Source organism: Clarias gariepinus, chromosome 11 (assembly GCF_024256425.1).
Source record: "Clarias gariepinus isolate MV-2021 ecotype Netherlands chromosome 11, CGAR_prim_01v2, whole genome shotgun sequence".
NCBI classification, from domain to species: domain Eukaryota; kingdom Metazoa; phylum Chordata; class Actinopteri; order Siluriformes; family Clariidae; genus Clarias; species Clarias gariepinus.
Genome location: NC_071110.1, coordinates 5,750,828 through 5,776,448, shown reverse-complemented (window position 1 = coordinate 5,776,448; position 25,621 = coordinate 5,750,828). Strand labels below are relative to the sequence as shown.

Below are 25,621 nucleotides of genomic sequence, written 5' to 3'. Positions count from 1 at the left end.
CTTGAAATCCTCTTATAAATAATATATAATAAATAAATAATAAAATAATATACCAAAAAACCTGACATAAACCTGTATACATCATCTGCTATACAGACTACGTTGAACAAATTTAATGCTGATAATTATTCAACATTTTCAAACCAACCTTGTTTAAACTTGTTGCAGTATAATGGCATTCGTATTAATATTCATAAGCATCCATAAGCCGGAATTTGGAAATATAGCAGGTTTTCAAGTTGATGTTACTACCACATATTGGACATAACACACACTGTAGAACTTCTTTTATAAGTTTATAGTTTACTGGGCAATCTGTGACACTAGTATTTGACATAAGATAAAAAATTAGCTACAAAGTCAACATGACACTTGGATTTAGAAAAGTCTATGTATGTGTGGTGCATGGAACTATGAACCTATTCATAGAATGTTATAATGCATACATATGGTACCATATACTGTATGTGCGATTATTTATTAAATATCTATGCAGCATAGTTTAAAGCAAGTGTTAATATGCATTTAAATGGCATTATAAATAATTTTTGGAATACAGTTTATGACAAATTTCAAACAAAATCAAGCTCACATTGCATGTTGCATTATGGGTAACAAATACAACTTGTTATGCTAATGTCATTCAGATCACGGCAGGGTCACACGGTGCCCTGTAAGGACTTCATTTTTGGCTTATAGGTTCATATGGCCCTGCGATGGATTGGCACCCTGTCCAGGGTGTACCCCGCCTCATGCCCTAAGCTTCCTGGGATAGGCTCCAGGTCCTCGCAACCCTGAATACACGATAAAGAGGTATAGACAAATTGAGTGAGTGAGAGGTTCATAGGGTTATTACACATACAGCGTTCTGATTTTTTCTTTTTTTAAGCCTACAATATAGTTCTTTTTTTTAAATGTTGTATCTAGTATTTCACCCCAATCCAATGATATGCTTCATTCAGGGCCCCAAAAACAAAATGCATTGGGCATGGAAAATGTGAAGCATGAAGGAATTTAGCAAAACCTATTGCAAAAATAAAAGGAATGCTTGCAATATTTCAGATAACTGAAAAAAAAAAACTTTTGAGAAATAAAAGGGGGAAAGTGTGCATAAATGTACTTATGCATAAATGTATTGGAACATATTAAAAATGAGTTCACAGATTACATATGGCCCTCATATATTGTACATATAGCTTTTATATAAATTTTAAATGTGATATGCTTTACAATATAGGACATGAATAACAAAATGCATCACACAGGATTAAAAATTATGCATGAAATTTTCAAAATAATGTAACAATAATATTTTGTGGTATTCAAATAATAATTGTATTGATTATGTGTATGCATTTGAGCCAGACTGGTATTCAAAGCATGCTTTAACACCAGAATCATTAAAAGTACAAAGAATGAGTCATGTGTGTTACAGAAAACATCAAAGCTGGATAAAAGTGAAAATAAAGTTTTTTTTTTTTTGTTGTTCTCCACCGCAAGATCTAAAAAAAAAAAAAAAAAAAAAAGTTCTTGGCTGATTGTGTTTATGGCCATGAGCGAGGGGGGAAAAGAAAACCTCTGAGGCTGAACATCTGTCTGCAACTGAGGTGTTCAAGTCTGGATCTGTTTCAGGCACGACGGCGGTGACATCAGCAGCGTGAGGAATCCAGCGTCTCTTCCCCCACTGGCTGATTTACAACGTTCCAGTCCATTCATCAGAGCAGCTAAAGGGCACCGGCCAAGCTGTAGTTAGCAGACTGACTAACCCCCTCATTACGGCTTTACCCCCAACATAAAACATACATTCAGCTACGGGAGACGCGACACTAGTAGGAAACGAAGGAGCATTCCTTTCTGACACCTCGGCTAACGTGCGTCACGTGTGCAGGTACGGGACAGTGGAGTGTGGGGGGGGGGGGGGGGGGTTCACAAACTGTAGGAAGACGTTTTTCCACAAGGGCATGACAGGATAAGCCACAGCTATAGTATATAATAATCAGTTCTTGATGCCTTTGGCTGAAGGGGAGCCGACTTGTTTGTCATACACCTGGCTATGGTAGGCAGTCACTGTCATCGCCATAATGAGCATTTGTAATAAAAGGGCTGTAAGTGAGTGTGTGAAGTGTTTAATCTAAAGAATGGCTTCAAAAGGCCAGAAAAGGTAAAGGCATTGTATTATATATAGTTGTTAAAATTCTCGATTCTGATTGGTCTGCCAACAATAATGGCATCTTTAATTTATATCACAACTTTATGTTAATGCTCACCTTCATGTTAAATTTCCACATATCATTAACATTAAGCCATCTGGAAGACACCCTTATCCAAATCAACTGACATTTTTATCTCATCACACATTTGAGCAGTTGAGGGTTAAGAACCTTGCTTCAGGGCCTTACAGTGGCAACTTGGTGGTGTTCGGGTTTGAACCTGAGACCTCCTGATGCCTTAACCACTAAACCACCCATCACACCTCTAGGGTTGGGGTTTAAATCTTGCCTCTGCTTTGTGTGTGTGGAGTTTGCATGTTCTGTCCATTCTTGGTGGGTTTCCTCCTGGTACTTCGGTTTTCTTCCACAGTACAAAGACATGCATGTAGGCTGAGTATAATTTTAACATCGCCCATAGTATGTGATTATGGTGTGCAATGGGTGGGCTTCCCATCCAGGGTGTACCTTAAATCCTGCCTTAAGTTCCCTGGGATCTTATCCGTGTCCCCCCATGACTCCACACATGATAACCAGTACAGATAATGGATGGATGGATGGATGGATAAATGAATGGATGGATGGATGGATGGATTATGAATAATTGGGTGAGTTTTTCGACGTTTATTTAACATTTATGGAAGGAGTCTCCAGTTTCAGCACTTTGTATCAGTTGGTAGGTCTTTAGCACAGCGTATTTTATTTTGCTTTCTGGTTTCTTAGGAATATGACAAGCTATTCATTTTTTCCTACAAATGAAAAATGTGTGAAACAAACTAGAGAAGAAGGATAACAGGAATTAACCTGTTTTGTGGGTGATACAATAAATCCAATCTTTGAATGTAAGTATAAATCAATGAAAAAAAAATATGGTGTAATGTTCTGTGATAAATAAAAGCTTTTCATTGATGTTGGCAAGTCGCGGTGGTATTACTGGAATAAAAACCTTTCCAAGTGTTTGTGGTCGTTATATAATGAGGTGATACAGGAATTGAATACAGAAATTAGCAAGAAAATAAACGAGTGCAGAAACTTTCATTAGAAATAAGTACAAATGTGTAAAATTAAGGATGACATGGCCAAATGTAGTTTTCTTTCCATGCATACACTCCCCTAGCTCTAAACCCCATCTTTAACTGTCGTAAATTGCATCCGGTTGTCAGGCAAATTGTTACGAATTTGCAAATGTTTTCCTTTTTTTTCAGAAACAGTTGTGAGTTTAATTAAAGACGAAGCTGTTAAGAGCATTCTGCATTCAATCTTCTCACAATGTACAATGATCACTCTCAAACTTCTTGGGAAAATATGATGTAGAGTTATGGATTCTCAATTTGTCACGCCACAGATAACGATTGCTAACACAAGTGCGAGTTGAATACGGGGGAAAAAAAAATCCTCTTGTACCTTCATGCTACCTCTGATATAGCAAATGTGAGAAAGGGCCAGCTGGGTTAGTCTTATCAAGAATGTACACGCGTGCAGAAATCTACAAACCCACACGCATACACACTCACATACTGTATACACAGTTCAAGGGAACTGAGAGGATAACACACCTCAGGGCTTTAACCTTCAGAAGCTGATAAGCGAGCAAGGCCAGAAGCAAGGTCACACAATCACACCCCTGAACTGTCCCTCGTTTGTGTACGTGTGTGTGTGTGTGTGTGTGTGTGTGTGTGTGTGTGTGTATGTACGCATGCACATACAAACCCTCATAGCTCCATAATTTAATTAAACTCATTACAGTACAAAAACACAGCATCCACCAGGAAGACCTTCGCTTTCCAAAGCAACCAACAAACATGTTCCTCTTTCATAGGAAACCTTGGTTTAAGACCGATTAGATCGACTCAGTTCACCTCTTCCCCTACAGCCCCTCTTTCTAAATCCGTTGTGAAAGAGGGCCTCCTTATTCACGGCGACAGAAAAGGGAAGGAAAGATCAGCCAAAACAGCTAAACGGAGGATGCCACCTCAGGAAGATCAACAGAAATCTCATTTAAAACACATTAGCGCGGAGACCGTTTCGGTTCCTGGGGTTCATTCAGACTTTCGGATGTCCACTGTATGTTCTGATCTTATGCATGCATGCACAGTTTGTATAAAGCAACCTGGATAACTTGGATTAGAGACTGAGATGTTAAACATCTTGAATGTATACTACTGTAGTTAGGATATTTGTTGATAAATCCTATGAACAATATTTAAAGGAAAGAAAGCGTGCTGTCATAAATATGCTTCATGAACAGACTGAAACATATTATATATATATATATATATATATATATATATACTGTATATAAACTTCTACACCTATAAAAGTGATTATAATGCTGTTAAATGTCTTACGTTTTGATGCATTAAGTCGTATTATCTTCTAACTGTCTAAGGAAAGAAGTTTCTTTAAAAAAAAAAAAAAACTTCTAACCTTCAAACTAAAACATGTTAAAAATTCCAATCTCACCTTACCTGCTGTTTAGTTTGTGTCTGATACTCCACTGGCGGTCATAGTGAAGGAGGTAAAACCATTCAGGTTAGGACGACACCGGTGTCTTTCCCTGCTTTGTGTGTGTGTGTGTGTGTGTGTTTGTCGGTCTGTCTCTGTACGAGGACTGAAGGCAGCAAGCGAGAGTGCTGTCATCACAGATTCCAGAGAATCGCCACAAGCAACGCAAGGCTTCAGCATGCACTGACTAAGCCAAGAAAAGGAGGAGTGCAAAGCCAGCCAAGGAGTGTGTAAATGTGTGGGGTTTGATGAGGAAGGGGAGGAGTCTGCGTTCAGGAGAGAAAGAGAGAGAGGGGGCAAGAGAGCAAGAGATACTGTTGTGTAAACAAGCACTTCAGCACTCTCAGTATATTTGGATGTAAATGCAGCAGTGAAGTAGGGAAATGGGTGGGAACTCGGTGACATCCAGGACGCCGAGGTCATCTGATCAATGGGATTGAACTCATGCCCTGGTGAACCGTGCATTCTCACAAAGCCGCGGGAAAAAATACAGTACCGTGCAAAAGTCTCTTCATATCAAATGAAATTAAATGACATACAGTAAATTAAAGAAATGGGAAATGTTTTACTATGACAGGTTGCAAAGTGTCTAACGATACAACTTTAAAAACTGTTTTTTTTATGTAACAACCTCAGCAGCAAGCTCATTTCCCCTCTCGTCAGCATCACCCGTATACTAATCGCTGGCTTGATCATCCGTCATCATCTGCATCTGTTTCTCACTGAGTCATGTCTTAAGTTAGATTATTTATGATTTCATAATTCATAGATTAATGCGTGGCTTAACAAACAAAAAAAAACTTCCTCTAAGAACTGTTTAGGTTCTGAAAATTAGAGACAAAAACTCCCCCCCCCCCCCCCTCCAAAAAAAAAAAAGCCAAAAAAGTCCTTCAGTAATCCTGGAGAACTATACCTCAAGACTCTCTGACTCTTTGGAACCAAAATATAAAGAAATGGGAAGGGGGTACTGTATTTCACTTCCTATTTGTTTACTATTTATTTACTATTTGCTAATATTTTCTGTTTTTTTAAACTCTATTATGTTACTATGCAGCTGTTATGGAATGTCATCTAAACCCTTAAATCATTTCCTATTTATTTTTTTTCACCCAAGATGTTAATATCATTCATATATTTCTTTATCCTGGACATGGTTGTGTTCCATGTGAGGCAGGAATAAATTTTTTGACAATTTTACATATTGATATTACGTGTACAAACATGTACATTCAATTGAAGTTTCCCATAAACATACAGTTATTTACCGTTATTTATTTATAGTGTTCGCCAAAGGAGACCCCCACAGCAGGAGTAGAGTCATGGGCCCCCACGGGGCCGGAGCTGCCCTGCTGACACCAAAACCTAAGTGCCTTTAATTTGAATGTTTTTAATGTAATGGCTGATCAGTGTATGACACTTAGGGAAAAGGAAACAAAATCACAAATATTAGTTCAGTATAGGAAAGCAGTTTAAGATTTTTAAGCACCTTAATATTTAAAAACAAATCCGTATCTTGCAATCAATACATCCATGTACATGGAATTTAAATGTTATTAATATAAAAATGGCATATATTTGAGGAAAGTAAAGAGAATAGAAATTTAGATTCACACAAAAAAAAAGTGAAATATTTTTTATTCAACGTTTTATTTCCTTCATCTTAAATGCATGGCTCTACCTGTTCATAAAAATGTACCTTATGTAATTATGTATAAGTTTATACAGTATAATTATCGAAATCCTTATTGTCTTCAGAAAAGGAAGTTGTGATAAAGGGGTTCATAGGAAAAGGGGATTTTGCCTTAGGAATAAAACTGAATGTAAAACTTTTTTTTTTCTTTTTTTTTCATGTGGATGAAAGACTTGAGCTCTTGTAAAGATCAACAGGGGATGGAGTGCAGGATATGTAGCTGCTCCTGGTGGAGATCCAGCTGTATTTTAGCTTAACTCTGTTCCTCCTACAGCACACAGATGATGGATCACCTCCTCTGCACTGCAGCAGATAAAGACACACATTCATGCAGTGCTGTGAGGTGTTCCGTCATGCTGCTGTTCTCATGAACCACTTTCTTTCATTCACGAGTAGCTTTGAACTGGGAGGTTTTTGAACATTCGGGGGCTCGAACTCCACAAGCTTACTCAAACTTACTCAGGAGGGTGAAAATATTTGCGGAAACCGCCCTTTAGACAATTAGCATCATGTAAGATTTAAACATGGGGGGGGGTATTTACTAGTTGTATACGGGGAAGTACAGTGTGTAATCACATGATCCTTAGAATCAACACATTATCCCGTGCAGCTAGTAGTAACGAGTAGTAACTAAACATACATTAGCTTACGACTCCATACTCTAGACGCTAGCCAGATAATAATGTATTACACTTTAATAATATCAACAAGCTAAAGCAGGAAGGCGGATATACTGACTGCTAGCATTTCAGAACAGGTTTTTTTTTTTTTTTTTTTTTTTACAAAGCAGGTAGAAAACATGCATTGCATTCCATGCTTGTCCATCTCTTAGCAACACGGTTCCTAGCTTACTGTGATGAGTGCGATGTATTTTACATGACTGGTCTCAGGATGCTTTACTGATGCTTTCCAAGCTTTTTTCCTTTTTTTTTTGCCCCAAGAAATTGGAAAGGGAATTTATCAGAGAAAATGACTTTACCCCAGTGAATGAATAAAGAATGGTACAAAAACATCCTTCGGGAGCAACTTCATCCAACCATCCAAAAACAGTTTGGTAATTAAGTAGCAATGAGCTGCTGTCAGACAGGGTGTGGCTCGGAAGTTGATCGACAGCATGCCAGGATAAATTGCAAAAAAAAAAAAGAAAGAAAGAAAAGACAACACTGCCAATATTGACATTTTTGTATAAACTTTATGTAATTCTCAATAAAAGCCTTTGAAACCTATGAAATGATCTGACAAAAAGATCTAACAACACTGAAGCAGCAGACTTTGTGACACGACTGTATTAAAACTTTGGATATGTGATAGATTTAACAATTGATAATGTCTATATGTTGTGTCTATAAGTGCAGCTTTGTTTACTTCTCCTGTAGATTTGGTGTCACTCCCTGAACTTTGAGGAACTTACAGTAGGCGGAGGAGGAGACCCACCCCAAGTTCCCAAATGGGAGTTTCAAGTTGAGGGAGTGTCTTCTTTGGCTTTTCCCTCATCTGAGACTTACACATCACCCTAACTAGTCAAGAGCAACAATTCTGCTCAAACCATTTATGTTCAAAATCTGTTCGGGAAAGAAACAAATGACTGAAGTTTGTTAGAGAGTTTTGTTTAATTCCTGGAGTTTTGTTCCTGTGAAGCTTTGATTTACAAATAAAAATAACAATGAAAAAAAAGAACAAACAAATAATTTTGTGAAAGATCAGTGTCTTATTCAAAAATCCTAGACAATTATTCAGTTCTAAAGAACGTAACGGAATCTTTCCTTAAAGCACAGATATTAGGGTCCTTCAGGTTTACACTATTGCCTATCAAACTTCATGAGGTTATTAGTATTACTGCAGATAATTGAGCAGAATTGTGCATTTAAAATCCTTCTCAGCCTTATATTCACTTTAGATTCACTAACCAGGTTTACTTAAATTGTTTCCTCTAAAGACACCATAAGAGTTTGCAGCCATGTATAGGCAATGATAATTTTTTTGTGCATATTTCTGCACTTGTTTTTTTTTTTTTGTTTTTTTTTTTTTGTTTTTTTGTAACACAGGACTCATGGACAACAAGTCCAGTACGGATGGCAGTAAGGATCCATATATACACCCAGTGTACTGGTACTAAAGCAATGTCAGAAAAGAAAGAGTCATCAGCAGAAAAGTCACTAGTGATATGAGCAAATCAGTATCAAGAGGCAGAGTCATTATGTAAGACAGGATCAAACGCCTAAAAGTGTGAGTCAGAGCAGAAGGGCTAGGCAAGAGGGAAGAGGCACGGCAAGGTCAAACATAGAATCCATCCAAAAACACAGAACGTACAGAATTTGTTTCAAGTTCAAGTTCATGTGCGTTACATAGCAGTTCTACAGGAAACATAACCGAAGATAGGAGTTAAGGTTGAGGATTTTCTTTTCTTTTATACAAAATATACAATAATCTTCTTTGAACGGTTGATATTGAGATGTTTATCTGCTACTTCTGCTCTGTAAAGCTTCATAACGGCTCTAATCGGAGGTGCTGGTTGTTAATTGGTGATTTCTGAGGCTGGTGACTCTAAATGAACTTCTTCTCTGCAGCAGAGCTCAGTTTTGGTCTTTAAACACTGCTTATAACACTGCCTTGAGTTACCAAGTTATAAATCCTTTATAAGACATTACTATAAACGGTCTTGTTTTTTTCTGGGAAGGTCTTCATTAAACTGTTTCATCATGGAGCTTGATGGGTTTTGCAAATGCACTTGACACAATACTGTTCTTGTAAGAATTGTTCCGGGACAGCTGACCTTCATGTCTTATAATAACTACTGACTGTTGTTTTTGTTGTTATTCCATCCCATATGCATTATTTCCATATACTGTACATTTTAAAATTTCCACTATTAATAAATCACTAAGCAAAAAGAAACTTAAAAAATGTAAACTGATACTATATATGTGATATGTATTCATGCCTGTTTTTAACTTTATACCTTAACCAGACTTAAAAGTATAAGGCCCCAACAGGTTGAAACCTTTCCTCTCCTACCCCTCCAAAAAAGACATTTGATGCTATAATCAAAAAAGCTGTACTCATAGTGAATAACTTATGAACATACTTTGGACCATTTTTCTTTACTTTAAAAGTACAGAGCATGCAAAATGAATCTGTCCTGGAGGCGAGTTCTTAAGGCAAAAATTCATATTGCGAAACACATTTTCCCATAGGAAATCATGTAAATTCAGATTATCTGTCCCAGCCAACCAAAAAATGTTATAAATATTTCCAATTTCCAACACTAAAAAAATATTTTTGCATATAAAAACACTAAATATTTTTTTTTAAAAAACATGTAAATGATGTAAAATATGAAATTAATAGACAGTAAACTTCACTTAACCTTAATTTATGATTCCTCTTGACAGCGGCTGCTTTAAAAATTAAACTGAAAGCGTCTCCCTTTTCTTCTTGCTTCCCTTTCTTTTTCTTCTTGATAACAGTTTTGGGATCCATGGCATTACGTCTTCACTAACTCTTACACGAAATGCAAAAAACACAAAAAATATGTCAACTGTGACGCAACCAAGTTTTGAACAGCTTCCAGACGTGCAAGCTATTTAGTTTTCAGTTCAGTTCAGCTCAGGTTTGTTCGGACCCGGAGCATTTGTATCCCAATGTACGACTATACTAGATGTCAATAAAATTATATGGTTAAATTAAAGCATCATTGTTTTATTCTAAGCACCAGCTTCTTATTTGCAGTAAGAAACACATTCAAGCTGTTCGATTCTTACTTTTGTGAAACCAGTTACAGGTTTTTGAGACACATGAACATGATCAAATACTTACTTTATCAAGTATCAAATATTTTAAATTACCTTTAATAGGTGAAATGTAAGTAATTAGCCTACACATTGTCTAATTACACAAAAGGACGCACAATATAAAGGGAAAAAAAAGGTTTTTAATGTTGTATTAGGAACTTAGGGTCAGAGTGAGGGCCGGCCGTGATACAGCACCCTTGTGGTTGTTTATTTAACTCTGCATATACTGTACAGTATTAGCACTTGGTGGAAAAGTCCAGCAAAAAAAAAAAAGTCAGCGCAACACGGCAGTGTTAAGAATAATAAAACCTGTTTTCAATAATAATCTGTTCACGATCGTGCAATTTACTTATTATTGCATTACAATGTGTTTTAAACACTGCTTATAAAACTGCATTGTGTTACCAAGTTATAAATTCTTTATAAGACATTACTATAAACTGTATTACCTTTTCATGATTGATTAAAATGATCTCTATAATCCCTTATGAATGCATTATAACATGTATGTGTTTATTGATCATGGTATCACATCCATGCCATCCACAGGACATTATTAATTTACCCAAATTGATACTTTCATGAGTTAAATTCCCGGACCTGAGACCAGTTAATTGATATATTTGTGATAACAGCAAAGCATGCTCTGAACTCGTGTTCATTTTTATGTGTGTTGTGTAATTGATAGGAATCAGGCTACGTGCCTTGATGTTCTGAATAACAGGTTGAGTGACTGAGGACTGAGCCAGGGGGCAAGGGTTCCTGCCAAATCAAACTGCCAAACAAGATGTGCATGCCACAGGCAGGACCCGGAGCCGCCATGTACATTGGGAAATCTTATCAGATCTCATCATATCCTTCAACCAAACAGGCAATAGGGCAGAAGATTAGTCTGTGGAGTGTAACAAAATTTTTTAGGTTGGATGCAGGATCAGAAGAATCTATTCTAGTGAACTTGGGAGCGGTGCAGAAAACTATGCAGGATTGAAAAAAAAATTCAGCTAAGCATAAAAATCCCACATGGATTAAACTAGACAGCGCGCTAACGCAATAGATTGTTATATTATGCAACAATGCACCAATCAGCCATAACTTTAAAACCATTATCTCTTTAAAACCACCTAGGGTTTGTAATCCCCTTGTGCCACCAGCATTAACTCCCTGGGGCGTGGCTCCGCAGAGCTGCTGATGGGGGTACTGTGGTGTCTGGCACCATGACATTGACTGTGAATCCTTTTATATCTGCTAGACCTCTGTGGATCAGACTTTATATCCCATGGATGCTTGATCGGATTGAGATCTAAGGAGTTTGGACCTTTTGCCTTGGGCTTTTTTGGTGGGCAGTGGTGCACTGGGTGTTCTTTTTATCGTGGCCATTGACTTTTTTCATTGATTTGTGTGCGTTGGCTTCTTTGAGGGATCGGACGGGACAGGCTTGGCTTTAGTCTGTGTGGGCATGGGTGAGCCTAAGGTGCCCATGATCCTAGATATTCGGTGGTCAATGTTGTTTAGTTCACCTGTCAGTGGTCATAATGTTATGGCTAATTAATGTATATTATTATTATTATTATTATTATTATTATTATTACAGATGTATTCATAGATCATTCATTAAAGATGTTGCCATAAATGTAAGAATGCATTATAATGGCCTTACTTTGTGTTCCTTTATTAACTAAAATATTAAATTACATTTAACTGAATAAATTTCACTTGATATTATTTCAGAGATTTAAACCATATAAGATAATGCTTTCTACAACACTTTCTATAAAGTTCATATGAACTTTGAACATGTTCATATCTCCTGTTATAAAGCCGTCATGTACAGTATAATGCAGAATACAATTCTCTCTACAACAGTTATAATATCTACATTATCTGTATTATGGTTAGTCCTAACATGCTAACATGATGTATTATACAGTAAGTAGTATTCATGTTATAACAAATAACCAATAAAGACACACACTTAAAAGAAAAAAATCTAAATGCAGCGTATTATTTTTTTATTGTTTTATCATAAAATGAAAAGCTTGTCTACAATAAACAAGTCTATTTCGTGTTAGAATGCATTCATAATACATTCTGTACATTATTATAAATATTTATGAAAGTGCATTACACTTTATAGCTACTGTATTATTTTATCAGCATATTTTTATGCATTATGATTCCCTAACATGATGCATTAGAAGTTTTGGGTTATGACATGTTATATTACATAAAATAATACAATATTAGATACATATATGAGATTACTGTGCAATATTTACAAATGTTTTCGGGATATATTTAGTGTGCAATAATGTCATAATGGTTTAGTGTGCAATATGGTACGGTTCTAGGACTATATGCAATATGCAATATGGTACTTACTGTTTTACTTACTGTATTCATTTAAAGTATCCCAAAGTTCAGTGTGCAATATGGCACTTTCTGTTTTAGGACTCTTTTTATTTTATTCAATTTTTATTTAATTTATTTAATTTTTATTGTGTTTATTACTTTTCCTAAGCAATTTCCCTCTGGGATTAATAAAGTCCTTTGTATCTTAAATCTTCAATGAATCAACTGTGACATAAAATGATACATATAGTTAAACGCCCCAGTGCCTATATGCTCAATATCATCACTCGTGAAACGCCATCGGAATGTCATCCAATCAAATTACTCTGTCATAACTTACTGTTGCGTTTATATGCATGATTAAGTAAACTATAAACAATAATACAAACTGTAATGCATTCTCAAAAAATAATTATAACAATACATTTAGTGCCTTATGATTGCTAATTCACGAATGTATACTTATAACATTTCAGAGAAAGTGTTACCTGTTCTTCACTCTCCCTGTACCCTCTCTCTCTCTCTCACACACACACACACACACACACACACACCATCACTAAAGACACCACCTCAAGCGCAGCTCATCTTGCTATGAGTAAACATGCTTACATTCCTCTATAAGGTATGGATCAATGCCGCTACTTGTTTCCTTTTCTAAGAAAAGCCATTCTCAAATCCATCCAGCAAACAAAGGAATGTTTTTCCGTCTCTGGGAAGCTATGTGGGATTTCTCAAACATGACAACCTACTGTAATACTTAATGCAATTATTCTACCTTGCTTCAATAATTTGCTATTCCTCTGGTTGGTGTTTCTTATATGAAGAAGTTTGGCTTAGTGCTGTAAACTCCCAGCTCATCACACACACACACACACACACCCACACACACACACGTAAATGAACTTGGATTCAATGAGCGAGAATGATTTTGTTGGATTTGACAACGTGCATTTTTATCCTAATGCGCTGAATTCTCCACAAATCCTTTCACTGTGTGGTCTGTGGCACTCCATCACGACAAGCGCTTAAGCGCACTGTTGGAATGTTCGTTTAACTGCATTTTTTTTTCCTCTTTCAAAAAATCATAGCATCTGTGGTTAATGCAATTTGAGGCAATCAGTTAACGAGTGCTATAAATCTCTGGTTAGAATTCAGACTGAAACCGAGTCATTAAAACTCTCACTTTTCTTTCAGGAGAAATCTCTCTAGGTATCAGATTATATCTGTCTGGGTTATAGAGAGATAAAAGGAGATAGTAAATAAAGAATAAAACATGACAGAGCGTGCTATTGTAGTGTGAGAAAGTCAGAGTCACTGCTACCATCCATCAATATTTTTTTGATTATTTAAAGAACAAGATATATAATACGTTTTATCTATTTATAGTTACGTTGTGGAACATCTGAAACAAGTTAGCACTTACTTTTCAGCCGCTATAAACAGTCCTTCCCCTTCTATAAAGACTATTATGTGGTTATGTTAAGTCACCTCATGCCACATCACGCCGAACAGCCGCAGGGGCAGTGGTGGGGCAGATTCTGGGTGGCTGTTCAGACTGATTCCTGCCACTTCCAGATTGACACTGTTGGGCCCTAGAGATTGAGAGTGCGGTCCCAAACCCAAAGGAACCATGACAGGAAGCTCATTCAGCGTAAAACATGTGCCAGAATTTGCGCCTCAAATGGTCCAAAGCTGTAGTCAGGTCAAGTCAAGTCAACAGTGCAAACAAGAGCGACAAAGTGACAATGCGACAAACGTGACATTACAATAATGAGGTCATGAGGTGATGAGTTGAGGTAGTAACCCCTACAAGAAAGTGACAAAACCTAAAAAAATATATTCATAGATCAGACACAACACTAACACTAGCATTGATTATCAATTATATACCAGTAAACTGATGACCGGATCATGGACACCTAAGGCTCATCTACTGTAGGGGAGTGGGGAGAAAAAGCCAGCCTGTCTCCAACAGAAAAGCAAATATAGAATGAATTGCTGGAAAAAGGTCAATCCTGGACCTGATTGAAAGCTATCAGAACACCCAGGACACCAAAGCCTACTGCGTATGGGACTGAGCAGGCAAAGAGTTCAAGGTTGTTCATCCAGCCTCCAATTTTACCACCTTTTGACCAAAAAAAAAATCATTTTAACAATCTCAAAAATCATTATAACAAGCCAAATTCTTAAAAAAAAAATGACAAGGAGATTATTGAAATGACTGGAACTGGGTTAAGAACTTCCCAACACATTATTAAAACCTGGAAGGATAGTGCTAAACTGTCAGCTTCATGGAATCTGGAAATGTGCTTGTATAAAAAAAAATAATAAGAAAGAGATCATTTAAACAAAGCTTTAGTTTGCAAGGGAGCATAAAGATTGGATAAAGCAATGAAAAAAGGTAATGTGGTCCAGATTACGTTTATACCCGAGCGACGGGCGTGTCAGGGTAAGTAGGGAAGCGCCAGAAGCGATGCACCCATCATGCATAGTGTCCACTGTACAAGCCTCTGGAGACATGGTGTTATGATCTGGGGTTGCTTCAGTCGCTCAGGTCTAGACTCGTTATAGCAACGTTATGTGGCAATAAAATGAAGTCAGCTGACGACCTGAATGTACTGAATCACCGGGTTATCACATCTATGGAGGTTTTATTCCCTGACTATACAGGCATATCCCAGGACTCAGATTGTGAAAGATTGGTTCTGGGTGCGTGACAAATCATTTACACACGTGAACCAGTCACCAGATTGTGTTCGGTTGAACAAAATATTGTACTTAAATAATAATCAACACCTTTAAACCAAGCAGATTGTCCTACATTTAAAAGAAAACAGCAATAACACAGCAACATCAACATACAGTTCAGTTTCGAATCTAAAAAAAGATTTAAAAAAAACATGAAAATTGCACCAAAGTCTATGCGTTCGAGTTCCAGCTTTGCCAAAAGCATGTACTTCAAAGCAAGAATAAGTCAAACCACCAATCAACTTCCTCCATAACAGTTTTATTGTCTCTTTTTTAAGCCTGGAATTTCAACCGCTGCCACTCTCAGTCTCCCTGACCTCCGACTCCCTGTCTCAATCTCAGAGTCTTATGCAACATTTTACATTTCGTCTCAGACGAAAGGACACACAATAATAATACTCATTCATCCGAAGCAAAGCCGATACCACAGTATGTTAGCGCATTCCAGCGATTCCTGTAGCTTTGGCCCAATAGTCCCATCACATTTCCATTCTCCAAGCAGATTCCTATCGTTCCCTTAAGCCGGAGCAGATGGTTCACATCAGGTCGCAAAAATATGTTTACCAAGTGAAAATATCTTGAATACGGGGCAGATATATCTAAGATTGTTTCCTATAAAATGATTCTAAATTAAATAGAAGATTATTGAGAGTTTTTAGATGTTCAAGCACACACACAGAAGGGTGAGTCAAGAATTTCACACTCCGGTTATATTAAAGCGTCTGTTGGCCGCACTGTCTTATCGGCACTTTCCGTTCAAGGCTGCTGTCTCGGCAGTCACTGTTGTGCAGATGTGAACGTGTTACATCAGTTCATTTGTAGCTGGTGTGCGAGCAAATAAAATAATGCCCCTAGCATGAAAGAAGAGCAGCATGCATTGATTAATGTTTTGTGGTCTTAGGGTGTACCTGGTGCTAGATTCAAAAACTAAATTCGGACCGATACTCTAAGGAACGTAGAAGTTTTTTTAAAGAGAATCATTAACGATGACGAGACACGGATGCATCACCACGAGCCTGAGACGAACACCAGAGTACGGAACGGAAACATCCTCAATCACCACGTCAAAACCATCAGCTGGAAAATATATTAATACTTACAGTTTCCTGGGATTCTCAAGGGCCAGAAGTATTGGAACATCATCAGGAAGGAACAGTGCTCGTTACAGCGGAACGCTTATTGAAGAGCCGAAGCATAAACCACGGATTAAATGTAGAGCACTGATATACAACTGTTTATGGTTTTCAGACTTAAATATTCCACCTACATACAGTAAATATCCAGACCCTTCATTCTGAAACTTGAGCTTTAGTGCATCGCCCTGCTATCAGTCGTCCTTGAGATGCTTCTACAAATTGACTGGATTCCACCTGTCTAACTGCCTAATTGACTTCAATGGACATAATCAGGAAAGGCATGCACCTGTCTATATAACATTAGATCTCACAGTCTCGGAGTGGATTGTGCATGTTAGGGTGAATACAAAGCCATGTGTTCAAGACAGACTATCTGTGGACCTATGAGACTTGATTGTGTAAAGAGACAGATCTGAGAAAGGATACATGAAACTATGTGGAGCATTGTAAGAGCATGATCCTTAAGCATGATAGCCTCCATCATTCTCAAATAGAAGAGATCTGGAACAACCAACAGTCTTTCCAGATGTGGCTGCCCAACCAAACCGAAGTAATCTGGGATGAAGCGCTTTGGTCAGAAAGCTAACCAAGAATCTAAGGGTCACTATAAATGAGATCCTGAGTTCCTATGTGGAGATGGAAGAGATTTACAGAAGGACTACCATTACTGCAGCCCTCCACCAATCAGGCTTATACAGAAGTAATTCCTCACTAAAAGGCACATAATGACGGCTGGGAGTTTGCTCAAAAGCACCTAAAGGACGCAAAGATTGAAATATTTAAACTTTTCCGCGACTGGGAGACTAGTCATTATAGAGGAAAATGATGCAGATAAAATAAAGAGCTACCCTGAGAGATAAACCTTCTCCAGAGTGCTCAGGATCTCAGGCTGGGATGAAGGTTTACAGTTCAACAAGACCATGACCCAAAGCACGTCGCCGAGAAAACACAAGAGCGGCTTCAGGACAACCATGTGAAACATCTCTGGAGAGACCTGAAAGTGGTTGTGCACTGACCCTGCATGTACACAACTGGGATGAACTTGAATGATTCTGCCCTGAAGAATGGAAGAAACTTCCAAAAGAGAAGTAAGGCAAGCTCATACTGTCGCACCATTTACAAGCAGACTTATAACTGTTATTGAAAAGTGTGTCGCATTTAATTTCAAACTCAGCTTTTGACTAACGTTCATTTGCATAATTTTTTCTTAGCAGTAACAGCAATTTTATCACGTTCCCTTAAATACATATACATATAGATATATATAATATATACATATAGATATATATAGATCTAATCTAATCTAATCTAAAAAATATAACAGCCAAATCGACAAAGAAGAATAATATACGTGTATATATCAAATATCAAATTATAAGGTGTTATACAAATTGGTTTATTACTGGTTATAATAAATCATGATAGCTAACTCTAATATACATCTGTGAATCCTTAATACAATGCATTATGAGCAGTGTTCATAAGCAACTGATTACTTTACATACTGCATTATAAGAAGACATAAAGATGATATATTGTGTCAATTACCATAAGATACTCTAAACAGTGCTATGCTTTGTGGATGCATTATAACATTATGAATACTATATTCATCAATGACTTTACATTACATATGGCCTTTATAGAAAGTGTTACCTAAGAGCTTTTAGTATTGATATAATGTGTTGTAAATATTGCATGTAATGCATTCCGATAACAGTTTAAAAAACACATTAGTATACACTTTAATGCCTGTTCAAACACATGACTGGGATTAGCATTCATACTCATACTTTTGAAAATCCAACCACATCACTTTCACCCTTTTCAATTTATCTGAATTTCTCGTGAGATCAGGTGGATCAAAAAAATAATAATAATGATACACAGCAGGCCAATTTTAATGCTTTTTCGAACCCCATATGTGAGAGTCCAGTCATTAGAGACTCAACGTATTAGACTGCACGAGCACAAAGAGAGTCTGGTTCGAGCCACGGGGGGGCTGCAGATTACTAGCTCGCACAATTCACACCTCCGGCGATTGGTCTCTAATTTATTCCATCAGCACACGACTTATCTACATCACCCAGAGTCAGTCATGAATGCATGTTGCCAGGATTACTCACCATTATTAGCATTCATAGCTCACATACTGGGAGGCTTACAATCACACACTGACAATGGGAGCGTTCACCAGGTTGAAGCACACAGTCGTCTGTAAGCGTTGTGTTATTTTTGGCGCATTCGTTAATCTGACATTATTAGTGAAAGTTTGCTGAAATCCAGCACATATTTGACACTTAAACCTGCCATTGTTCGTCTCTCAGCGGCTTTTCCAGCCAACAGGATGTCTACTCTGATGTCTATGTTTTCCTAGAAACTTCATTTTGGGTTCTTTCCAGCAATGCCTCAAGTCTTTAAGGTCTCCTAGTTTAACCAGACTGTGTGTCAACACATCTCCACAGATATATTAAGGATTCGTGCTTGATTGTGGAAGCTCTTTGTCTGATTTTTTTTTTCTTTTCAGGATAATTAATTGCTGACAGCCAAGACATCAATGTGCATGTGGGTGTGGGTGTGTGTGTGTGTGTGTGTGTGTGTGTGTGTGTGTGTGTTTCAACTCATTTGTACCTATTGAGCTTGAAGATCTTTAAATATGTTGCAAAGTTGATAGACCTCAGAGTGAACCTGTATGGTTCAGCAGGGGGGAGATATTTAGGACACAGTGGCCAGCTTGCAGGATGACATGACATGATCAGATAATGTACACACGCATGCCTTGAGCTGGAAAGCTGAGCAGACAGGAGTCATCCAGTTGGCATTGGGCACATAAACAAAGATAAAAAAATAAAAAAAACAAGGCGGTAACTTTATTATTTTTATTTTTTTGCTGTATGTTGATCCGTGTGAAACTGTCAGAGACGGCGCTGTCCCGTTTGGTTGAGTTTGTGTCCATGATAGCTTCAGGTTTCTGTCCTTGGCTGACAGAACTGAAACGTCATGTCAAGCTTTGCATCAAATTTTTAGCTAGTTGTGTTTTCTGAAATGATTTTCTGCTCACCATGGCTGTAACAAGTGATTATTTGAAATACATTTTTTTAAATCCGAGTCTGGCCATTCTCCTTTGATCTCTCTCTCATCAAGGCATGTCCACCTGAAGAACCAACACAGACTGGATGGTATTGGTTTTGCCACCACTGAACAACCCAGGAGATCACCAGTTGCTAAAATATTTAAACTGGAACCAACAACCAAATCAATGGTTAAGATATTTAATCTTAAAATCTTAAAATTACAATCGCTTAACTGAAAGTCCTACAAACAGTTTTGTACCTGAGCCTCCAACAACAAAACTCTACTCCATATTTTTGAACTTCCAACCCTAACACTCAGTATGACTGCAGATCAATCCCTGCTATCTGTTATCACCCAAATGAGGATGGGTTCACTGTTGAGTCTGGTTCCTATCAAGGTTTCTTCCTACCGCCATCTCAAGGAGTTTTTCCTTCCCACCATCACCCATGGCTTGCTCATCAAGAACATCCTGATCATTTTGATTCATACATATCTTCTCACATATCTCTTTGATTCATACATCTTCTGTATGCATGGTCAGCTGTAAGCTACATCACAGTGGGCTGTTTGAGCGGTCGTAGAGGTGTTTCTCTTGGTGGGAGGTGAGTATATGTATCCTATTTAGGGTTGTAGTGAACACAGATCCTATCCCAGGAATTTTAGTAGGGTTCCATCCAGCTTGAGGCAGTGGTAGCTTAGTGGGATTCTGGTTTACTGATCAGAAAGTTGGCAATTCAAACCCCAGCTCCACTAAGATGCAGCTGTTGGGCCCTCGAGCATGGTCCTTAACACTGTTTGCACTTCACATGTCTGACCCTGTACTCTAACCTCAGTTTCCTTACAAACTGGGAAATTTCAATTATTTCTATTTCAATTTCAATGTATATTTTTCAAATAAAGGCTGCCAATACTTTTGTATGGGAGACAGGTCACTATACACATACAGTACACTATACAAGCTTACTTTTTACGTGTACTAGCTTAATTTTGGAAGGTGAAAAGCAACCTATGGTTGAAGCGCCTGAGAAATTCTTTACATCATGTATAAATAATGTGCCTTCTGAATGTGGTTTAAGCCAAAAGCAAATTAAGGGTGCACATACATTTGCACGTTTCTATATATGGTCCGTATCGACATATTCAAGCTACAAAGAAAAATAGTCCGACGTACACACGATCAACATGTTTATCTTAACCGTGAACAATTCCTATAAATACAGTCTAACTTCAAAATTATTGGCACCCTTCATGGCTTTCTTTAAGAACTGCCACTTATAAAATTTAAGAACGCTGTCTTCACGCCTGCCATGACTTGCTCAGTAAACGCATGGAAAGCGGAGCAAATTCCTCCTGCGTATGGCAGTCACAGGCGTGGGCCGTGTTAGGATCCACTTATGTAATGTTGCATCAAAACACATACACACAGATGTCCTCTCATATTCTCTCAGTCTGCTGCTCGTTCCATCGACAAGTTCATACAGAAGTACAAACCTGCAGCATCCGGATCACACGAAGCAGACTGATCAAGTATTTATTCTTGCAAAAATCCTACAGATAGTTTTATTAACCCATTCGGGTGCAGTATTTGCTATACAGTACATCGCCCAATGAATGAATTGTAGCCTACTATATACTACATTTGTAGGTGTATCACTATCAGCTCAGAAATTAAAACCTGATTAATCAGAACAAGCCAGTATTGATGATGGATGTCTGACACTGCGTTATTTCTAAACTCAGCATCCTTGTCTTATGAATATATGCTAAAGACTTAAAAAATCTGGTTAAGATAAGTTATGTAAAAAACTTCAACTTCATGAAAAGTACATAATTAACCAAACAACCTTAAAGTTCTTGCTTTAACGCAGACATGCGTGTACACCAACCCACTAGCAACATATATGTTTTTTATTCAAGTTAAACCAGGACTGTGTTGAAATTTGTTGCGAATCAAAGCGTAAAACCGATTAACATTTAAAGACGACTTTAAGCACAGTATAGTGATAAGACTTTTAGCCCACAGTAAAATATTTAAATGTTGCAAAGGTTTACAGAAGGCTGTACGTCCATGAATGACGATCCTGGGCCGAGGTGGCTCAGAGCAAACTGCTGAGTGAGTGGAATGCCTAATCCTTGAAAATCAATGAATACCCTGTTGCCAACTGGCGAATGACACATGTTTGGGCCAGTAATGGAGTTCCTGGGAGACCTGCAGACTGAGAAAACGTTCTACCTTGACGGTATCCAAGCACTAGTGAAACGCCGTATAGAAACAAAGGGAGTTTAAAGGATCATGTGGTTTTCAGGGGCTCATGGGTAGTGTATTCTGATGCTGATTGTGGCACAGAAATGGCACATGATGGAAATATCGGTCACAGATTAGAACCCACCAGGTTCACATTTTAGTTCAAGTTACTCTGGATGAGACCATCCAATACATGCTCTAAATGCAAATATAAAACAAGTCCCAGCTTCATCAGCCCACACACACACACGCACACACACACACACGCACACACACACACTCCTACTGTACATGTAGAAGCACATTTGGTGTCATTATGGATTCAATAAACATATCAAGGTTTATGATGAGATAAGCTGCATCTGGTCTCCGGTAGATTTACTTCACAAACTGTAATATTGTTCACATGCAGACAAAGACCCCATACAGAGAGCAAGGCGTGCATCGGGGGGGTGCCGGGGGCAGATGGTAAATCATAATTAAATTCACGTTACTTAGCGTTTCTTTCTTTTTCTTTTTTTTACTACTGGATGTTATTAACTGTCTGCTAACAGAAACACAGGCCAACACGATATTTATTTATAAGGCATAATACTATACTATACATAATATAGTATACTATATTGTATATTGTTTACCAGTTAATCCTGGAGGAGTATTCCGATTAAATGAGTTTGAAGTTTTCCATAAGTGGTCATATAGAGCATTATAGCACTTGGAGGTTTAATTATGCATTATCGTACTGTATGTAACAGGTGTTCTAACAATCGTTAATTACACCAACTGTCGGTCCCAGCATGAGTCAACATAGATCTGTACAGTCAAGAGTACTGGAAAGCGGAGAGAGCAGCTGCCTACCAAAACCCACTTTCAAAACCAGTCATTCTGAATCGCCTCTGAATCGCCCATGTTGTTCTGTTCACAGCTCATGCAAGCTACAAAGCTAGCTAGCCTCTAAAAACAAGGCTGCATCCCAAATCCCTCTCTGATCCCTGATCAAGAATACGTCTTGGTTTGTACACCATAAATAGCACACTCGCATTCCATTTAACGCTATTCACGATTCAATCTCAGAACCTAGAAGTTAGCTGATATTCTAAAGCGAAATAAAACAGAAATATAAAGTAAATCTCTAAAGTTTCTCAGTACTGTATACCATCTCCATAGTTGATTCTCTTCAACCTTTTCCTCTAAATTGTACCAGTGCCAGTAAGAATTTAAAGCCACTTTCACCCTGTTAATTACTGGAACTGTCGATGTTAATGGAGCAAAATAACTAGTTCAATAAAGAAACAAATAATCTGTTGATGCATAATCTGTCGTGACTACTACCGCATTACAGCCGTGCTGATATTCAGCACAACAGCACTGTAGTGTGATATTGCTTAATTATATACAGTATATGTAAAGGGTCAACTGAAAATCTTATTCATACCACGGCACTGATGAATTCTCTACTTAATTGTGTATTTTTAGACAATTAATAATTGTCTCATGTCTGTGTTTAAAAAACGTAATTCACAGGGATGAAAAACAAAATCAAAGACTAATCATAAAAAACCTTTCATTTAACAAAGCCATAAGGAGATGTTTATGAAAGAAGTCTCCATTGTCAGCACTTCTAACACTAAATAAAAATCTGTTGTGTAGTTTATGAGGAATAACAAACTTTTAATCATTGTGTTGTAGGAAAACAATTAACTTTAAGAACTAACAGTAAATCTGCATTACCATGCTCTGTTGTTGATTAGTTTTCTAATACAGTATACCCTTATTTTTTTTTTATTCCTTACTTATTCACTTAGACATTTAGCAGCGATTTTCTGTTTTTAGTGCATGAGCGCATCACCTAGTGCACGCCTGTGAAATAAATGAAAAGAGTTAGAAAGGCATGATGGTTTAATGATAAAGGATAAATGGGGGTCTTGATGTAAATACGAGTTGGGAAACACTCAGGTGAAACAAGGATAGCAGGAAATCAAGTCATAGCTAACATACAGTACAGTACAGTATAAGAAGCAAATACTTCTTCTTTAACGTTAACGTCTAGCGCTGTACCTATGCCCAGTCAAATAAAGCCGACCCCATAAAGCACCGCTTGGTCTTGATAACAGCCTGATAACGTCTGTTTAATTACAGCCCCAATTCCGCTCCTATCGACAGTAAACACAACGCCACAATGGCCGTTGCCAGGTCATGTGGACATTTCTGACATCCACTTCCTGCCACACAGGACAATAATACAAGGTGACTTTCAGTTCTGGTGAATACACACATACTGCACAAACACACACATACACACACACACACACAATCACACACACACCTTGTGTCTTCTTAAGAATTTAAACGGAAACGTACATGGTGACAAATTAGGATTACTTAGAATGAAAAATGGTTTTTTAAAAGACACTTCAGGAAGTAGAATTAAGATGTAAAAAGATTATTGATCTGAACGCTGATGCTGAAGAGGTTAGAAGGTTCTTTAGTTCCCAAGAACTTGTTTAGAAAAAGCATCCAAATTAGAAATTATTTCATGTGGCTATGAACACTTTATTATACAGGGAGGCCTTGATGGACAGCTATTTATACAGCACATATACTGTAGTTATCTTATGTGATAGATTATAGATCATGGTGATAGAATTCCATTATTTTTCTTCTTATAATTTTTTTTCACAAAATGCTTGTCTTTAAAAATTAATAAGTACAGAAAGAGATGGATGGATGGAACCTTTAAGATTCTGAAAGTTGGAAAGCATGTACTAACAGTCAAAATCATCATTAAACAAGCTTAAAACATGCAAAAATCATATTTTTGAAAAAAGATCAAAGGCAAAAAGAACAAAATGACTTTTCAGAATTGCAATAAAAAAATGAAATAAGAAAACCTGATTAAGAATTTTATACTCTTCAAATAAACTGAGTGATTACTTAGAAAACAGGAAGCAGGTGTGTTAGAGGTGTAAAGCAGGTGTTAGAAAGTTGTAATTGTTGTGATTGGACATGGAGTCGGAACAGGGGCTCCTAAAGAGGAGGTGGATTAATAAACTATTTTTGGGGTAAAATAAAAATGACTAAAAGGAATTGAGGCAAATTTTTCAACCAATCTTAATTAATTCATTTGATTACAAATCCATTATCAGAAGAACAGATAAAATGTGGGTATAAATAATTCATAACTAGTAGCTCATGTCAGGCTAGCAAGATTTTTTGCCCTAAAATAGCAATTTTCTACATCATAATTTACTTATTATGAGGTAGATTTTATCAAAAATAAACTTTTCAAAAATATGAAGAAATGAGGTGTGGCTCAAGACTTTTTGCTGTAAGAATCCAGGATATCCCTGTACTTGGCTGCATTCATCTTTCGTCTGATTGCAACCAGTCGTCCTGTCCCTGCAGCTGAAAAACACCCCCACAGCATGATACCGCCACCACCATGCTTCACTGTTGGGACTATATTGGACAGGTGATGAGCAGTGCCTGATTTTCTCCACACATACCACTTAAAATTAAGGCCAAAAAGTTCTATCTTGGTCTCATCAGACCAGAGAATCTTATTTCTTACCATCTTGGAGTCCTTCAGGTGTTTTTTAATGTGTCTTGCACTGAGGAGAGGCTTACGTCGGACCACTCTACCATAAAGCCCCAACTGGTGGAGGGCTGCAGTGATGGTTGACTTTCTACAACTTTCTCCCATCTCCCGAATGCATCTCTGGAGCTCAGCCACAGTGATCTTTGGGTTCTTCTTTACCTCTCTCACCAAGGCTCTTCTACCCAGGTAGCTCAGTTTGGCCGGACATCCAGCTCTAGGAAGGGTTCTGGTCATCCCAAACGTCTTCCATTTAAGTATTATGGAGGCCAGTGTG

General features: G+C 37.6%; 1 protein-coding gene across 2 annotated transcripts in view; it reads right to left on the bottom strand.

The window, feature by feature from the left end:
• Positions 1-4,870, bottom strand: part of stard13b (StAR-related lipid transfer (START) domain containing 13b) — a 105,746-nt gene extending 100,876 nt beyond the window's left edge. The window contains exon 1 of one of the 2 annotated variants that reach the window (XM_053507185.1): positions 4,671-4,870. The gene's annotated coding sequence lies outside the window, so the exon portion shown is untranslated. The remainder of the gene's footprint in view (positions 1-4,670) is intronic. The other variant, XM_053507184.1, reaches the window with a different exon arrangement.
• Between the last annotated feature and the right edge of the window lie 20,751 nt (positions 4,871-25,621).